A 20458-nucleotide genomic window follows, 5' to 3' on the forward strand; every position below is an offset into this window, starting at 1 on the left:
CGACGGAAACCCAAATCATTAACCACAATGTCTTGGGCGGATCCATAGGCAATGTTCAAGTCCTCCGCTATTTCTCTGATGGTTAATTTGCGGTTATTGACCAACATTTCTTTTACTTTATCAATTTTTTCACCGACTTTCGATGTCGATGGTCTGCCACTGCGTTCATCATCTTCGATTGACTCACGACCACTTCTGAACCGCTCGTGCCACTGGTAAACGACCGTTTTTTTTAGAGAATCGTTGCCGAAACACTTTTCCAACATTTCCAACGTCCGTGCGCCACTAAATCCGTTTTTTACGCAAAATTTAATACAAGTTCGTTGTTGCAAATTTAAATCCATTTCTGCAATTGTAAAAAATCGCCAACACACACAGAGATAGATGTACTCTTGGCTACGTAACTTTTGCAAATGTCAAGTTATGACACTAAGATTTAAAGGGAATATCAACAACAGATGTACCAATTTAACAAAAAAAACAGAACTCAAATCGGAACGATGGGAGCGCCACACGGTGGTTATTCCGGGAAATTTTTGATCAAGGTAGTATACGATACAAAAAAATACATATTGATTTTGCTCCATCTACCTTTCTATTGGTGACCTCATTACATAAATGGCATCACTCACAAGTCTCGTTCCTGAATCCAAGCTGATCATCCCCTATCATTTATCCTACTCTCTATCCTTATATTTATTCCATAGGTATCAGTTTTTCTGAAGGTGAAATCAAACTTATTGCATTATTCCTCACACACGCCCGTGTTTCCCTTTTTTGGTTTGGAAGGTAACACTGGTTGCCAAGTCATTCGGCCAAAGCTCCACCACGTCCTCCTAGAGTCTTAGTTAGTTTTTACAGAAATGTTTTCTATCCGACCAACTTATTTAATTTCCCAGAAACTCCGGCAGATGCCGCGACAGTAATCTTTTGAATGAGTCATCCGCTGTATGCGCATTAAAATGCAACAATTTCTGAGAGTAAAAATCATTCGCCTTGCCCGGGATCCCGTTCAAGGCGAATGATTGCTACACTCTGAAATTTGAACATTGTAATTTGATTTCAATGCCCTCAATTCCCGTTCTCACTCGCTATCGATTAAGCCTGGGTTCAAGCTATCCTCATCTACGTCGTATTCTCTTTCCTTGTATAACCTTGCTGGTATAATGCCTTAACCATACAGTTCTTCTAAATATTTCTTTCAGCTCACTTGAATCTTCTTTGATTCAACTAATACTTTCCCCGACTTAACTTTGACTAATATCACAGAGTGTTCCATCTTACTTACTGACAGTTTTTTACCCTTCCTGTTAGGGACATCAATTTCACTTTTCCTTTTTAAGCCAACGTGTCCTCGGTCTGTGTCTTCCATCATCTTTCTTTTGCCATGTTTGTTTCCCGCCTCACTTCATCATTCAACTCTTTGTACTTCCTTCTACCTAAATCTGTGTATTTATATTTTTATATTTCCTTCTTTCTTATGTCTTCCTAATTATCTATAATCCGTTGTTTCCCTGTACTGATTCGGACTTCTTGCTCGCCTTATTCCCTACTTCTACTACCGATTCCGCTTTGCTATGATTTCGTGAGATGACGACTGCGGAGCCTTGCCTCTCCCGCTACCGGGCACGACACATGGCCCAGCGGGTCGAGTCCCGTGGTTGCCAGGACTCACGCTCAAACCTGTTGATGTTCCTTCTCGTTTTCTTCTTCAATAGCGGTCGAAACGTGACGTCGTCACTGAAATGGGCGCCTCTCTGGGGCAGAGGCGCGTTTGCAGCCGCCTCACCGAGTATCAGACGCTGAATATCTTTCGTCTGTCTCCTACTCTTCGGTTTGTCTGGAATGGCTAACCTTACATGTAGCCAACCTCCCGCCAGCCCTTTTATAGTGATTGTTAGAAGAACATAATGCACAAGCCCTTCTGCCACGCAAGGTTGTTGTCCACGGGGAGCGGGTAAACAACAATGATCAAATTGCTCTTTGCTGGGTCAATTTGGAAGACAAAGCAAGGTTGTGGAATCGAACAAGCTTTGTGGAATTGAGGTCTACATTTATTTCTAACTCTTCTAAATAAATTTTTTGATACCCATATGTGATGAAATTCCTTTCATGGTTACCATTACCATAATTTCAACTTGAATGCGCGGTCGCTCTTGGCGTATTTAGGTACCTCACCTTGGTCTTTCCTGGTTAAATCAATATTGTTTAATTTCTATATTGATTGCTTAATTCACTATCGCGTTAATAATTCCGATTAAATTCTTCCTTGCACCATAGTTCTCACTCGGTTTTTCTATTCAGGCCTGCTGTTTGAAAGGCATTTGGGCTCACCCCATTGGTGACCTCGTGGTGACCCGTTGTCCTGCTGCTTTGATCCCCTCTCCGGAGATTATTCCCTTCCAACCAACTCCCCTATTGACCGTGGCTGTTCGACCTAACCCCTGTAGCCCAAATCCACCCCCCACCCTCATATTACCGCTTTCCAACCTTCGTTGACCGTTTCTAGGGAGCGCACCTTAGCCCCTATTTCCGCCCCCGCCGAACCACCTCATCCCCATCTCCCCCCACCATCTCCCGCACTCTATCGTGCCCAAGGGCGTTTCCTCGCCCTCATCCTCCCAGCCATAACCACCGTCCCCGATGGAAGACGTGTCGCCCGTGCTATCTATCTATCGCCCTCCCCCTTCGTTGTGAAGGAGAAATACTTGACTCTCTTCGCCCTAATCTTCCCTCAATACCTCCCCTCTCTCCCTCCTTCCACCTTTGTAATAATACCCGGTCCCATTTTCTCCGAACGCGCCTACCCGCGCAGCCACGAGCCTTTTCTATAATTCCTGCCCGTTCAATAACTACACGTCTGTATTTTGTATTCAGCTCTCATAGCCTGCATCTGCTTCCTTGGTTGGTCCCTAGTCATCCTTATGCGTCGCCGATGCGAGCCTTGTCTTCATTGGGCGTAACTTTCCAGTTGACATTGACATAAATGCTTGTATTTTTTATTCTGGTTCGTGCCTCTATCGTTTCTCTTTTCCCGGTTGATAAAAAAATATAAATTTGAACCGTGCTTTGACGATTTGTATGGATATTGCCTTGATGTTAGGTTTTTATTCGTGCACCTGGAATGATCGACCGAGGAATTTTAAACAAGGAATACCTTACGCGGGGCTCCCCATCTTCGACGCGTGCAATCAAATCAACGTCAGAAAGTGTTATTCTTTTTAATGTCGTCGAATGGCAAATGCAAATTACAAATTGCGATTGTATCTGCTGGACTAGGAAATCTCAACACTGGTGAAAATTCACGATCACTGGAAATTTTCCTGGAAAGTGATGGAAACGTAAGGTTATTCAGTTTAGGCCTTCCGCTGAATCATTACTGAATAATTGATTTTTTTATTGTTTATTTATCATCATCGCTAATTTAATTCTCTCGTTCAGGAATGTGATGGAAATGCGTGCCAACTTTCGAAACAAACGTTGTGGTCACGGCTGTCCTCATGTCGGCAATACCTTGCCTCGTACTCATCAAATGGAACCGAATTAAGTATTTACTCTCGCCAGGCTTTGTGCATCACCATCCTTCCCTCAATTATCCCATGGTTCTGGCTACCGAAGTCGATCGGACACAAGATTGGTATCACTTTAAAATGCAGTCCCTTCAGTCTCTCTGGTTGTGCATCCTGGCGCCAACGGCGAAGATGGGTGGGGGAAGGGAACGGGAGTAGATCGGTTACCCAGAATCAGCAGTGTAATTCCCGCTTCAAACTGCTACTAATGAATTCAGGGGTTCTGTTCATCCGAAGGGAAGGCGGCTCCCTCCCAACCCCCCATGGGTCCGTGGCCACGCGCCTCGACCTCATCTTAGTCCCTTCGGGCCGTGAGATTGGAAATGGGCGCAAAATCCAACCCCCGTCGGAGGAGCCGAGGGGGGCGGCGGTGTCCCCGCTCTCCTCCACCCACCTGCGTCGCTTCCCCCCGCGCTAAATACTTCTCCACACATTCTCCCCCTAATCACCCTCCATATCGTTTCCTTTCATTCATTCACGTTTCCTCGCCGAGGTTTCTCCATATTTTGGTCCCTTAAGTGGACTCCTGACGTCAACCACATAGCACGTGAAGGCCATATTGGGAATCCTTAAATTGGCCGATAGGTGGCGGAGGCGCGGGGGGAAGGAGGGAGGGGGGAAAGGAGGAGACAATGGCACGCTCTGGCGCAGATGGATTGTTAAGCGTGGCACCACAGCCCGGAGGGGGGGGCGAGAGGGGCGCACGCGTGCCCACGCCCCGTTCGCGCTCCCGCCCCCTCCCCCATTCCCCTGCCCCTCCATTCTCCCCCTCCACGCACAGCGCACTCCGCGAGAAATGTCATTCCATGCCACACCTCCCGAGCCCCCCCTCCTCCCCGTCCAACCCCCTTCCCACGTAGGCCACACCCCACACCCTCCCTCCTTTAGCCCCACCTCTTTCTCACCTCGTCTTCCCGCCCCACCAGGGGCTACCCAACTTCCCACCATTCTCTCCCAAACGCCCTCTCTCTGTCCCCCACTCCACCCGTCCGCCCCCCGGGTCTCACTCCCCCGACGCCGTAAAAAATCGTGTTCTCCTCTCTCGTCCAGCGCCCATATCCGCCCTCTCCCTCTTCGCCCTCCCCCGCCTCTCCGCTCTCGACTTCGTGGTTTCGTGGAGTTACTGCCTGCGGGCGGGTCGTGGACATTTTATGCTTCAACCGTGGAAAAGCTGCGAAGTTCAGGAGTATCATGGTAATGAAATTAATGTAGAATATCAAGGTGATGATATGCCGTACATTCGCTTCATATTTTACCGGAGAAAACCCCTTAATCATGTGCAAAAACTATATGATGATAGAAAAAATTTGCATTGAGCCAATGCGTAGTTTCAACATAGTAGAGCAGTCATGCATCTTACATTACACGTGTATGACCTTGGTAGTGTTACTGGCGTTGCTATTAGTGTTAACGGTGCTCTTAATCAATCGGTTTAATGCGTTGGATTCCCATTATATCCACAATAGAAGTAATTCGACCTCACAGAAGTTGGCATGGTGAAAGAAATGATTCTTCCGCATGCAAACACGTAGAGATGAGTGTCATTCATCAATGAAGAATTGAGGCGATCCTGATTGTCCGTCGCACGGGGCCTCCAGCCGTCTTCCTTGTGCGAACATCCGTCGAATCTCACGAATTTTTCGCCCCACCACGAGCTCTCTCTCCCTTGTCCAACCCCGAACGCTGATTTGCTGCAATTCATCGCCGATGTCTATTCTTCTTTCTGCAGCGGCACACTCTTTGAGATTAATTTCTTCATTTTTCATAAATTAGTATCTCTGTGCATCTACACCGGTGATTCCCTTGCGATCCAACCGTTCCCACCGGCAAAAAGAGAATGTGTGGCAATGCTTTAAAACCCTGAACTTAAGTTTCTTTCCAATGGTTGTGTGATTATGCCCGTGGAATTCATGTGATGTCGAATGAAAATACGAAACCATTCAATTTTGCACGATTACTTTGCCGCAGTGATCAACACTGCCTCCTTCATTTTGCGGTGAGATATTTGAGAAAAAAACATGAGCGATATTCCATATTGTAAGGCAGATGAGAGCACTTGAATGAAACTCAAGACTAAAGCGGCCAGAAAGTTAACTCTTGTTTCTTAGTTCAACCGGTTGCGTTTCGAGTTCAAATTGTGCGAAAATTTTGCGTATCAGTTGACGTTGACAATGGACGCCATTTAAGTTGTCTGCGAATGGTTTGCATTTCGGACCTTAATTTTCAGTCGCCTGGTGCGACCGTATGATAAGCTTGAAGAACATGGGTCATGGAATGGATTATTACCGGGGCGACATTCGTAGAACGGAGTTGCGATTTCATTTATCATAATTTGGGAAGCTCGTACGAGAAACTTGCCATAGTTGAATTATTCTTTTTAGCATTAAATCTTTGATGGCTAATGGCATTATTGGTATTTATAAGCTCAGGAATATAGGTTTCTGTAAACATTTAATGAACTGATAGACAATGGGCTCTCCTCCCGTCACCCGCTTTGACCTTAGTTGCGATAAATTAGTCTGAAGAGAGAGATTTAGGAAGTTTATTCTGAGGAACAGGCTATTTTGTTGTACAGATTTCCAGCAGGTTGCCCTAGAAGCTAAACCCGTCACCAAACCGGTGGAGATGACTAACCTTGTCTAATGTTATTAAAATGTTATGACCGTTCCCACTTGTTAAAAACTCTGCGTATTGAGCTTTCCATTTCTTTCTTTAGACATTACGGAGATGCAAATGACAAGTATTCTGGTTAATGTTTTCATTCAGCAATTTAAATTAAGTTGTTAATTTCTGCTATTCAATATAACGGGAAACTATACACGTATACGTAAAAGTCTGTTTTATCCTTATCGGTATATGTTGTAGGTACGACACTCGAATGTCGTACCTACAACATATTGTAACGCTTGACGTTAACTCTTAGGAGCTCTAAACAAAGAGGGGGTCGGAATGGTGCGGTGGTGAACGTACTGGCTTCCCATCCTGAGGGCCCAGGTTCGAATTCCGGCGGCGACAGATATTTTTCAGTTTCTTTCGTTAAGAGTAGGCTAATGCCGTCGCCGGATTACTCTCCACCCTTTATCCTTTCCTGTCCATCCCTAATGGCGCAAATGACCTCGGCTATCGGTCGTCTCCCATAAAAACTACAATGTACTACTCTAAACAAAGCACTCGGGATGGGCATATAGGGCGCTTAAGAAATTTTGAATTTTCTATGCAAGATTTTTGCGAAAGTAATGTCTTCAAACCTGTTTTGTCTCTTCGCCGTATTTTGCTGTTTAAATGGGAATGGTATAGTCGTGAGTTCCGAAGCTATCTCTAATTTTGGGTCTACCACTATTCGAGCCGATGGTGTTAAGAGAAAAATAACTTGAGAAATTCCAACTGCTGCATAACTATTGATTCGTATTCCAGGCATCATAGTGAAAAGGGGATGAACTTCTTAAAGCATTCTTCTGAGTTTGTTTATTTCCACACACACAAGCTAATTCCTCGCTATTTCGTCCGGGTCCCTTATTACTCCCGTCTTAATTTCCGTCTCACCCACCTCTATTTGTTGCTAGCGTAAGCTGATTCCATAATGGCTAATGTCTCCGATTTTTTTTCTCCTAACAACCAATCCCTTTTTCCTCCACCCCACTCTTGCGATTGATATCCCTTAATGGCCGTCGTTATATACCACGCGCACTCTATTGTCAATCCTAAATTCGCATCGGAATAATCGTGGAAGCACCATTTGGAGCACGTATTTTGCGAGCATTGCTTTGCCTCATCTTCCCATTTGGTGCGGTGAATAATCGGAAATTCGTGAGTGCGATGCCTCATAAGGGACTCTGGCTATTTTCTGCAGGAAGTCGTCGAGACGTAACGATATAAGCATTAGCATGAGTTTGCAGAGCGCACTCTCGGAACAGTTCATTTCAAAGATGGTGGCGCTTAGCGAGGAGATCTCGGAAAGGAAAATTCAATTTTCATTATTTATAACTGCGGGTTCCTAGGCGACAATCGTCTGACGTCATTCGACGATCACCGAAGGGGGAGGGGCAACATCTTCACGCCTCCCCGGAGTTCGCTTCACTTGGCGGGGATAGTGGGTCATAACTTCTTCTCTTCTTAGTCTCAGGTTAAGAACACCTTGGATATAACATTTCCTGTACGCAGTTCGCTTGAGCAGTAATGGCATGTGGTGGATTTGCAAAGCCTTCCTGAATAATTAATTAGATGCCTTTCAATGTTAATGGGAGGAGGAGGCGGGTGGATCACCAGTGTTGATATTCTGCCATAGATACCAACACTACACATATATGAGCTAAAATATGTTTCTCGGCACTCTTCTCTATCTTCCGACAGTGTTACATGCGTTATTAAGAAAATTAAGAAAAAATTATGCGTCAAAAGGATTGCGTTGTTGTTACCGCGTCTAGGCTACCAGAAAAAGAATGCGAGCACAGTAAAGCCAACTTTTTATGGCTACTTTTTCATTCTCTTTTAGTGTTTATGAGCCAAGTATTTGGTGTTTCTATGTGTACTGTGAGATATGTTGGGTAAAGTTAGTATAAGCGACTTGTTTATTCAGTTACCTCTTAGCAAATCTGAAAATAAAGTCATTTTCAAATGTTGCAATTATACGTTTTTCATTCTGGTGTTCATGTGCACCTATTAAATAAACTAAAAATTTGAAAAGATATCTGTAAAATGTTGTAATATGGGATGGTTGTCTGTATAGCTAGGTTAAATCATTGTCATTAGGAAACTAATGTTATTTTCTCTTCCAAATACCTACATTTTGAAGGCAATGGTGAATGATGCAAATTCAGAGAGCCGAGTACATTTTATTCTTTGACTTTTTTATGATTAAATCGTGCATCATGATTTAAAGTTGACGAGTGTTTTTTTTAGAACTAAACTCATTTCTTCCATCATTAGTGTTCAAATATTGATTAAGCTCTAGATGCGTAAAACATGAGTAATTAGCTCTGATTTCATAAACGGTTGGTTGTCTGTAAGTGGATACTAAATACAATTTCCGACCCAATTCCTTTTATAGGACCAGAAATTAAAATCCATCTCATGAATACTTGGTTGAATATCCTATTAGTAATACAAGTCACATAACGGAATTTTAGCCGCTGACCTCATTGTCTCTTGTGGAATTAACGTTAGTCATTCGTCATCCGTTGCTCCAAGGAATGCTTCACTGCGAACTGATTGCCGCTTTCAGATTCATTTTTCATTTAAATTTCCCCCGGAGTATCAAAGTTAAAAATTCAAAACGTGTTTTTATGTCCGTTTTTAATGAAGCTAGACCTCCAAAGAAAGAGATGAAATGCCACTAATCGAAAAAATAATATTTACCATAAATTTCTGGATTCAAATTATTTACGTGCGAGACACATTCTTCACCTCTTGGTATATGGAAACGAAGCCATGTTTACTATTCTAGTTAATCTAAATACCTATCAATTTTAACGCGTGGGTTAAAATATTTCTCTCTTGAAAATCATAGTGTTGTAACAATGTGTACTCCTTTGCTCGGCAATGCCCACGCATTAAACTAAAGTGGATATAACATTCGCGAGTTCGTGCACTATAATGGAAATTTGGCCGTAAATTTTATTCGAGCGTAGAATGAGCTAGTTTTCGCTTGACATTTTAACAGAATTAACGTTAATTCTTTTAACTCTCAAAGGACACCAATGCAAACTTAACATTGGTCGAATTTCAAGTTACTCGTATATTGCAGATTCTTGTGGAGCATGGACCAATTTGATGTTGATTGTTCATTTTCAATGCAATAGTTTGATTACAATGCTGCGGATTTTGAATTATGTTTTACCGAATTAGAGCGTAGGCGAGCTAGATTGGTAAAACGTTATGATAAACTAAGTAGCGTCCTCAAATTGTTAGAGGAACTAGGTTGGGAATCACTTACGGAGCTAAGATTAAGTTACAGGTTAAACCTTTTGCATATAGTGTAAAAATAACTTTTCGATGGCGCAGACGAAATATTCGTCAAATTGAAAAATTCTTTTAAGGGTTTTGTATATATTGTTTCAATGAGAAAGTCTCACATTTCAAATTCTAGTATAGTATATAATTTGTAAATGTTATTTTTAATATGTATTTGCAAAAATGCTAATGGCTAAAACAATAATCTGATCCTACTGATGAACTATCCTTGATCTGCAGTAAAACGGAAACTATTCAATTTTCAAATACTTACGCAAATATTTTTACCACACATGTGTATCGGTGTGTAATCACCACCTGCCACAATCCTTGGCGGTGGCTTGCAGGGTACTAAATAATAATAATTTAACCGTTTACAATTGGTTCTTTCAGTCAGTATTCACTATGTTTCAGCTTGAATTCAGTCTTATAATTCATGTGGCGCATGATTTTCGCTTAGGCCTTAAACGGAACTCTTTGGAGTGGCGCGATCTCAAGCCGCCTTGTTTCTCTCGCCCCGCAGTGAGATGGCTCCGGCGGCGTCGTCGTGGTGACTTGCGCCTGGCGAAGGAGGAGCAGCAGCTGCGGGGGGCCGCGGGCGGCGGGGGTCGCAGGGGAGGCGCGCACGAGGCCCCCCCACCCGCACGGCTCGATGTCATCTTCCTCGCCGACCGCCCACCGGCCGCCGCACCACCCGGCCGCGCCGCTGCTCGCCCCCGCGGTGACCCTGCCCCCCGCCCCCTTGGCCACGTCCCTCGGTATGCAGGGGGGCCGGGGCGCCGAGGGTGGCGGCGGCGGACACCAGACTCACGGACTCCAGCCCCTCGGCGACGCAGGTGAGGCACGCCCCCGAATGCGGGAGTCGCATATCGGCAGTCGACACCCTCGTTGGCAATGAAATTATGAATCACAGCCACTTCCCTGAGTGTGAATCAGATACAAGTATCAAGGCTATACTTAACGATGCGACCTCGTTTGAAAGACATTCTGGAGGGTTTTTAAATCCCCAAGAAACGTTCTAACTTACCTTAGGAAGCAAAAGGTCGCCGAGGTTACTATATAAGAATTAAGTCACCTAATGGGTCAGAGTAGCAGATGTTTTGGATCCGCCTAAACGCTTGTTCCCAGAATTAGCAACTAGCATAAGCTATTAAATGTTACTTTGCATAGTGTCACACATTGTAGCATTATTGCTTTTATCTCATTCGGCCCTCAAACAGAAAAATGTCTGAACTTGTATTCTGTGGAAACGCAAAATTATTTGATTCTTCATTGTTCATTAAAATTTCCCCTTTCTCGTAATGTTCATTCTCAGAAATAATCGAATTAGGCCAAATGTGATTAACTTCCATGGACCATATTTTCCGCAAAGATGTGTGAAAGGTTACTTTTGAAATAATTTTAAGATACAGAGAGAGGTTTTTACAAAGTGAGATTATCTTACGTCAATAAATGTGGACGAAACTGACAATTGAATATCCCAAGTGCGTATGACCGTTCAGTATTTTATCTCGCAGCGTGATGTGGCACCGTAACCTAATTCGGTGGTAATTGACCGTTGTAGTGAATTTTTTGAACGCTTCTAATCTTATTTCTAACTTAAAATTTTAGAGGACGTAGTAATGAATTTCTTTCCTACCTTATAACTAGTTCACAGCCTATGGATGAATCTCGAACCACATCAGTATCGGTTGAAATTGGGCAACCATGCGGAAGCAAAGTCCCTTGTAGTTGAATTATTCGAATTGAAAGTTCATGTCATATTTCGACTGCGACATGCATTTATGATTATGAATGACTGATACCTTTCTTTTGTATTCTTTGCCCTGATTGTTTTTAGAATGTTACCGTCCTGTTTCAGTTCAATTTTTCAGGGTAAGTTTCTCCGTGTCACGAAATATCTAAAAAACTTTCTTTACATTTGAATAATGGAAATGTTTACACTGATAAACTTTTGCTTTCTCTACCTGTAGTCGTACCTCAGTATACGTAATTAACCAACCGTCTTAAAATGTCCGAGTCTGGGATCTCTTGTCACACCCAATCCATATTCATCTAATTTTAATACGCTGACGGCTTTTGACTCTTTTCTTCAGAGTGACAGGCGTAGTCAAATTTTTTTCTCATGCTTTCACCCGTTGGTTTTTTCCTCCTCCCGAGTCGTCAAAAGCTCTTTCATTCCGACATTTATCGGGCGCAAATATGAAAAAAAAGAAAATTAAAGGCGGAGAAAGTGGACCGCGTGCCGCGCTCTCGCCTAACCCTCTCCCTCCCCCGCCCCCTTCCATCTCGAAATCATTTCTCATTCTCTCCTGTCCAGCCCCAACTCCACCGCCGTGCGACTTGATCTGCATAAAGGCTCTCCAAGTTTACAAAATCACACACGCCTATCTGGGTCACGGGATTCGGCCAAATTCCATTTTCGAGCGCCTTCGAACGAATACCACGGTCTCTTGTTTTTTGTTATTCTTTTATTCGCCGTTAGCATATGTGACCATGTTTACTCAATTTCGCTCCGAATTCCGTTCGCAACCCGTTCGTTCATGTCACTCGCTCCTCAGCTTGCTTAGCAGTGCTCACGAGTGCAGAAGTTGGGAGAACTTGGGCCTTTCCTTAAGAAAGGTCTACTTGTTTACCGGCTCAAGTATTTTATTTGCTCTAATTTGGGATTCTAAGCGGTTAAACATTAAATCGCAGCCAAAATTTGCCCTGAAAACGGAAATTCTTATTCGTCCCCCTTATGTAATTTCTCTTTCCCGTCGGTTTCAGCGAGTCATTAATTCTAGCTCTGACTTATTTCCAAGGAACTGTTTCCCCCGGAAAGGGGTTTATCCCCAAATCTCCTCTCCATATGTCAAGTATTGTCGTCTTTTTTTTTAATTTATGTACCCTGCAAGCCACCGCTAGGGTGTGTGGCAGAGGGTGAATACACACCAGACTAATTTTTACCCGAAAATGACACTACCCTAGTCCGAAAATGTTTTTTTCTTTTCTTTTCTTCCCTTTTAAGAGCGAGGATATCAGTTGCGAGAAAAGAAAAATGAAAGTTTGTCAAGCGAGCTTTGTAATCAAGCGTCCCCATTGAGTTAGGTTGGACAATTTTAAGTTTTACTTAAATTGTTTTAGTTATGTTAGATCGGGAGACATTAATGAATGTCCAAGAAATAATTGGATAGATAAAACAAGGACTCGTACTTGCTGTGTCTCTGTACTCCTTTTCAAAAATATCGAAAATTCATGTTTTTAAAGACGCGTATTAATTTAAAGTGGTAGTAATTAGACCAGGTGACCGATAGTTAAGGTCATTAGAGTCATTAGGAATGGGCGGGTAACTTGGTGTTGATAGGATTTTCATGGAATGAGAAAAGGATGGAGAGAAATTCGGCGTCGGTAGTACGCCACTCCTAATGAAATGGGCCTAGGGGTATAAGGTGACGTCCCATCCGACGGATGGTGTACTCCTCTCAAAATGCTCTCCGCCCAAGTATGAATACTCCACCCACTCGTAGAAGTCGAGATGTCGGTCAAAGATTCTGCCACCGCCAGAATTCCGTACTCGAAGCCTCGGTCTGGGAAGTTACCGATCTCAGCGTATTAATTGTGCGTATGGCACAAGTCTTAACATCCCTGTGATTGACGACCGATTGGCAGTGGCTGAAATATGCGACTAGATTTTCACGGTGCGGCCTCGCCGTCAACTGCGGTGGAAGGGCAGAGGCACCCCGGCGAACGAAGGTGCCGACGAGCTGAAGGCGAGGAAGTGTTCGCCCGAATGTGGCGCGTTTGATGAAACTTGCCGCATCCGTAAATGGTAAATCTACTCGGGCTTTCGTCGTTTTTCAAAAAAAACATTGATTTCCCCGTAATCGTGTCTGAAACCATCGAATGTAAAAACCATCGAAATTTTGATAAAAACTGCGAAACGTGTAGCTAAACTTAATATTCGGCGTCTCCCCCGTCCCGGAATCCCTCCGCCGGGGGTGGGGGGGCTGGAGGGGCGCGGTTATTTCGAGGACGGGGTACTTCCCTCAGCGGTGGGGCAGCCCGTTTCCAATCTTCTCGGAATTTCCACTTTTAAGAGGGAAACCAATCTCCTAGGGAGGCGTTGGTTGAACTGTCTTGTGCGATGTGCGTGCGCGAGGGAAGGGGGCCGTCCCCCTCCCCTCACGGCCTCTCCTCGATTAAACCCCACCGAGGTCGTGGTTGCCCATGGTGCTGCCCCGATTCCTTAAATGGGCGGATTCCCTTCCACTTCCCCCTTCCATCCTCTTTCTCCCCCCCCCCCGCATAAATATTTTTACCAAATCTTCGACGAAACGGACGGGCAGATATTAAAAACGCCAAAAGAATTACTGGGCGAGAAGCGTGGAGGTGGGCGAAAGGGGAGGGAGGATGTGGGGGAGAGGTGTAAGGTGCGGGAGTGCGTGCGTGTGTGTGTGTGTGTGTGTGTTTGCTGGTTCGATTCGCGCCGGGAGGCGGGTCGAGTGGGGCGGCGAGGGGTGGTGGTTGGGGCAGGGAAGGGGTATTTCCGTCCCGACTCGAAAAGACCAGGTGTGAGATGATTGTCCGCCAAGTTGGCATGCCTGTCGCACCCTAGGTGTGTGCATAAATCCTCCCTTCGTTTACCCACTTCGCCTTCCTCTCTCTCTCTCTCCGCCTCCGCCGCCTCCTCTCTCCCGAAATCTTTTGCCTCAACATTTGTAAAAAAGAGAAAAAAAATTTCACTTCCTCTGAAACCCACCCCTCCCCGTTTCTTTCCTTTCCTTATTTCTGTCCCTTTGTCCGTTAATCTCTCTTTAATTCGTCTCGATTCTTTCCCTCTCATGTGCGGAAGAGGCATTTCTTTTCCGTGCAAAAAAATTGCGTCCTGAAAGACCGCATTTAATATATTGTAAAGTTAATTTTGGTTCTGTTCTGAAAAGAATGGCACCGTTTTTTTTCACGTTGGGACTGATGAATGATCCCTCCGTTGCTTCGAGGAATTTAAATGAGTTAAATATGAAAACGTGGGAACCTTAATGGCTTATTCCGGCAATAATTTGTTCAGGAATTATGCAGGAGTGACGTTTCGCGAAACACGATAGCAACCAAATTACTGTCTTTTTCCAAATATTCGCATAAATTATGTTTGTGTTTGCCAAAATGCTTCGCTCGCATTTTGCCTGTGAGTGTCACAGTGCAAACTAAGGACAAGACAAATGTTACTAGCTGCATTAAATTGTGGATTATTGAAAATCCAACTAAGCATCAAATCCGAGTTCTGCAAATTCGGTCACTTCATCTTGTTTGTCGTTCATGCGTAATTTATGTCCGCCATTTGGGCAGTTGGCATCGTGAGCAACCAATATTGTACCGCAGTTCTACAGTGTACTCGGAATCTTGTAAGAAAGTGGTGGCAAAGAGTGTATGAGTATGGGGCATACGGCTGGATTCAAAATCTAATTTTCCCTGCGACCTTAACTAGGTATTATTGAAGGTTCTTTCGTTGTTTCTGTCGGAATGAGTTCGGATGCCAATTGCCATTTACCAATTTTCATTGATATCTGATTACTGTGCAACTATCATATCAGTCAGTCAGCATACATCTCTGTTTACATGCTATTTTCTGTTCGCTTTGCGTTCTTGCCTATACTCCTAGCTTGAGCATCAGAATTGGACCAAGCCTTATTGTGATTCATCCTGATTCTTCAGAAAATCACGGTTTTCTCGATTTTAGTGTTCCGTTTTTTCTTAATATTCTCCCCTTCGTACCTATCTTTTGTGCGTAGTCTTCAATATGCTGTTTTCACGCCGTCGAGAAAACACTTTCAAGCAAAGAATCTTTTCGTCGTCATCAATCTAATCTCCTTTTTTTTGTTCGCCCTCTCTGTTAATCGATCACGAAGTCTTTCAACCTCTAATTATTTTTTCGGCCTGGGAAATTTTCGAAACTTTCTACTCCTCCGACTATCTTGTAATCGAATCTTTTCATTCATCATATGTTCCCACTGAAATCACTTTTTCATTCACTTCGAATTTTTTTCATTCATGCGGATTTCATTGCCCCATTTACATAGATATGCACGATAAGCTCGGGTAATGGCTACTGATAACGCCCCTTAATACTCCTTATGTTGCCATTCCTTCGTTTAAGTTCATCACGATTTAGTTTTCGAGGGTGGCTGTTGCAGAATTATACTTAACATTCATCCACAACACGGCAGGAAAGGAATTGTGTTTAAAAATTGCATTTGCAATAAATAATAGGTTTCCAGGCAGAGTGCTCTGATTGTGGGCGTATAAAATTAATAAAGTGATGTAAATAGCTCGTCACAGGTTCATAGAGGCTCTTTTATCTCCAATTTAAAATTGGTATTATACCTTGTCAATATCTTTTTCTGAAACATTTATAAATCCGGTTTCAACCACTAACCATTCGGCTTCATTTTTCAATTATCTTCGGCGTTACAGCATGCCGGTGTTTTATAAAAAATATTTGAGCACTTGTCCACGAAATAAATTTATCATCATTTTTTAAATATGAATTCCTTCCACTGCATCAAGCACGAAATTAAATCTTAATCTCATTATAATATATTTTCGGCAGTATAGCAATAATTTCCGACTTTTCAACGAATGCAATCGGGTTTTAGTCTCATCGGCTAGTTTGGAGGAAAATGTTTTAGCTTATAATCGACCATTTTAATTGGTTTGGTGATTTGAGTGATTTGGTTTCGTCCATGATTTTTTCGATATCAGCTGGTAAAATAATGTTGACCAAAGTCGATATCGGTGGTGCTTTTCCAAGTTTCAAAATGTTTCATTCCCACTGTCGCTGGACGGATTTTACCGCCAGTGAAAATGCTAGTTTTATTTTCTCATGGCTATATCAAGATACTGTTGCCACAATATCTTGGTATGAATGCATCTTTCACGTCGGGAGGTTCTAACATCGTGTTCCTCTGCATCCTCGCCCCATCGAGCCCACTTTCAGAGCCCCACCCCGCCTCCACCCCTTTAGCAGCGATCATCCCTCCCGCCCCCCACCCGCGTCGAGGCCCCCGAGCCATTCAACCCCGGCCGGGGCGAGGGAATTTTAACGTTGGTCGACGGCGGTTCATTTGCGTGATCCCTACGCTCCCTATCGCCCTTCGCTCCCTTCCGTAGAGGCGGTTTAAAAGCCTTCCGACGACGCAAAATCCTGCGCCCTCCCCACTTAAGCGCTCCTGATTAGTGTTCCGAAACATTAATGCCAACAGTTGCGAAGAGCCTGCGCTCGCAGAATTGCGTTACCCTCCCAAGTAAGCCGCATTCCTTAGGGAAGACTCAGCCAATCGGTTGTGATATCATATTGCCTTTCATTCTGTTCATTCCTTTCAGAATCGGTTATTTTACCCTTACGCTCTTTCGTGTTATTTTCTAAAATTCATCCGCGTCGTCTAATATACGAGGGTGGTCTGAAATGTTCTCGGCCTCGCCCATAGATGTCATCACTACTCGCCTGATTATTTATCTCTCATGCTCGCTCTCCAATATATCCTTTATCCCTTCGATATAATCTCATCTTCTGTTAAGCATTCAGTAATTCTACCAAGTCCATTCTTATCGGATACCAGCTCGAAACGTACGAAACGGAGAAATATATTCTCAGTGTCCGTCATTCATTAAGTTTTTTCTGTATTAGTCACCTGCCGCTACTTACTGCTGTGGCCTCGAGAATGCCTCTCCCGTTCCTGAGCCCAAATTGATCTTCCCCTGAATTATCATTTGCTCTCATCCCCATCTTCTCACAGGTGATCCCAAGTATCAATTTAGTTGCGTGCGAAATAAACTTATCTTTCTATAGTCCTCATACACGGCTACCCTTCCTTTCTTTGGAATGGGAACTAAGACTGATCTGAGGAAATCCTCTAGCCAAAATCCTATCGCAGAATTGCCACGAATAAATCCAAAAAATCTCTTATTTCCACTTTTCCCAAAGCATAAATAGTCCCTCGCGGATGTTAATTATCCCCACAAAATTTTAATGCCTTTTCTTCCACGCAATCAAGTAGGCATAGTATATGGACCTAAACTATCCCCGTATGCAACATATTCTCTTTCTGTGTCTAAACTCGCTGGCCATTTTCCATTTCGAAGTACGATTTTCGAAATGTTAAGTATAAATATCTAATACAGGTTCATAAATGAGCCAAGACGTCTCCATCGGGCGGATAGCATAGGCTATGCTGCTATAGGCTGGTCTGTTAGGTAAGGTATGTAATAAGGTAATCCCTGCTTACCATCCCCTCATGTGAACTCCCCCATTCTGTTCAATCCCGGAAGTCGTGGGACATCGACCCCTACGACATGCTTCGGGTCGGGTTAGTCGTGTCCATAGGCTCTGTAATGGCTTATCCCATGACCACGCAATTGAACCGTGATTCTAGCCAGGTATCCTATGGTCGAGGAGGGAGGAGCCAATGTGTGTAATATTGTCAGGGCCCCAAAATTGATTGCAGGAATTATCGCCACTCGGCAATATGGTACCCAAACCATAAACAAAGTTGCGTATTACATTTTATGTGCGGCTTCACTTTATTCTTCTCCCTAATTGCGTGACGCGAATTGTAATTACTATTCTGTTGGTTTTGTTAATAGTCAAGCGTAAATTGGTTCCAAAATTCTCCACTGATCTGACATCTGAACTCTCAAGATATTTTCTTTTAAATATCATTCGTTTCTTGTCCCTAATTATGTATAATTTAAAATGTTTTAGGTGTTTTTGCAAAGGCACTGTAGTCGTTATATGTTGGAATCGTTGGGAGTCTCTGTGCTATCTCAATTGTAAGGCATTGCATTATTTTCTTCTACAGCATTACTAGCTGTTAATGAATATCGCGCAATGTCGTCCCATGCATATCGTCCCATTAATAAACACGACGTGTAAACATAAGTGAGCTGTAACTCGCTCACGTTTTTTAAATGAAATGTATTAGTTTACTGCTATCTGTATCTTAGTAAAACTTGGCGAGGGAGAGTTTTCCGTTTTCAAATGAGTAAACAAAAAATATTTTAACAACTATAGTTAGTATCGAAGATGAAAAATTGAAATGTGGAAATTCGTCAAGAGCTCATTGATATTTATTATGAAAGTCATGTATCGAATATTGAATGATATCCGTGTTCCTTTCCTATGAAGTGTCAAAAGTCTTGAAGCATCCGTAAATAGTGACTTTTGAAATCGTTATTCCTGAAGAGGGGCTCTGATTGGCACAGTATTTTCGGATTCTCCGTTCTCTGTCCCGTCGAGAAACCTCCCGCCACACTCCCCTTTCGTTTCGTCCATCGCGTGCCGCGAATACGAGGGTCATAGTCACCGGTCGACGTCGGTGGGCGCATACATGCAGATTTCATTCATTGAAGTCAAGGGTCCAAACTTGGTCAGAGTCTCACAGGGATTCCAACCTCGGGCCGCCCCTTAATTCGCGGCCCATGTCTCCCATCACCCTAATGTGCACCACTCAAACATTTACAAACACACCCACCACCACCTCGTGAGCCTCTCTTTAAGCACTCTTTTCTTATCAACTTTTCCGCATTGGATTTACTTTGTGTCCTTTATTCCTTCATCGGCGTTTCCCCGCGATTGAAACTCTAAATTTCTTTTATTCTTCCGTACCCAACGATACGTAACGGAGTGATTTGTTTAACAATCTCAACCCTGGCATATTCTTGATAAGGTTGGTGGTCAATTTTCTTTCTTCGTCTCCGTTTGGGCGAATAAATATGCGAGACTGAAAGAAACGACATTTCCGATGGTTTTAGCGCGTTCGATCTCTGTGGGCATGCATGGATTCTTCGAAAAGCTATTCAGTTTTTATTGAGGATCGATGTTTAAAAACGTGAAATTTCCAGATTTACATCGTGGTGGGATATCGGGTGGACATCGTATATCTTACTGCTCGTTGCATCGCAATATTGCACGACACCCCAATTATTTCCCGCCCCCCACGTAGAACCTTCCCGTTGCACCCCCCTCGCTCAAAAATAAGAAGCGAACCGGCGGGCCTCTCTCCCTGCCCCCCCCCCACATCACCTTCCTCCCCATTCACCCCGTGCATAACCGTGAATCACGCCCCCGTCGTGTGTATCTCTCCGGCTCGCGTGCCGCTAGTCGTTTATTTTCGCACGAGCCGACAATCGCCACCGACGCCGGCGTCGTTTTCGTTCAACCCCCATCCCCACCTCCCAACCCGTCCCCCCTTTCTCTGCGAACCTCCCGCCCGACCTCCCCTTTATCATTTATATCCCGCCGCCCCCGAGCCTCCTCGCCCTCCCCTCTTCCTCTCTCCCACCCCCTCTTTGCTTCTTTCCCTTCCTCGTCTCGACGTAAAAGTGTTGCGACTGAGCACCCAAGTTTCGGAATGGGAAAAGGTCAGATGTCGTTAGGATTACGTAAGCGAGTGCTAACGTCGATAAATTTTTCCCTTACCTCGGGGTTTTTTCCCCCAAAATATGAACATAAAGTGATTCGTGCATAAAAAAAGGATTGGCCTAGTATTATTAAGTTAAGTGAATCTCTTGGAGGGAGAAAATTGTGCAGATGTTTCCTTGTTTTTTTTATATTTGAGTGAGACGTCGTCTTTCTGAGGTACGAGGTGATTGCCCCTCCAAAGTATGTATCAAGAAAGTCATTTTTTTCCTGCCTTAAAATATTTTATATTGTCACGCCCCAAAACCCCCGCGTCATCAACACTCGCGTGCATGTTTCTAAATATGTATGTTTTCCTGCATATGTTGTTTCTGTAGAAAATATTTCATAAAAAATATAGTATTTTTATCAGTTTGTTGACAGCACGCTGATCAAAAATATTTCTATTACCGTTATGAAATAAGGATAATTATTTTTATCCGTTGGTTCAGTTGACTTTTGATTCTTACGCCCTTCCCCTCCTCGTGGCTGATTTTTTCTTATTTTG

At 43.7% G+C, this 20458-nt stretch overlaps 1 long non-coding RNA gene across 1 annotated transcript in view; it reads left to right on the forward strand.

Annotated features, from left to right (window-relative positions):
- LOC139686302 (uncharacterized) overlaps positions 1-20458 on the forward strand; it is a 186207-nt gene that overhangs the window by 155086 nt on the left and 10663 nt on the right. The window contains exon 4 of the long non-coding RNA XR_011700362.1: positions 10042-10354. This is a non-coding gene — a long non-coding RNA (uncharacterized lncRNA). The remainder of the gene's footprint in view (positions 1-10041; positions 10355-20458) is intronic.

The sequence above is a fragment of the Hetaerina americana genome, unplaced genomic scaffold (assembly GCF_022747635.1).
Source record: "Hetaerina americana unplaced genomic scaffold, ioHetAmer1.1.p SCAF_14, whole genome shotgun sequence".
Lineage (NCBI taxonomy): Eukaryota > Metazoa > Arthropoda > Insecta > Odonata > Calopterygidae > Hetaerina > Hetaerina americana.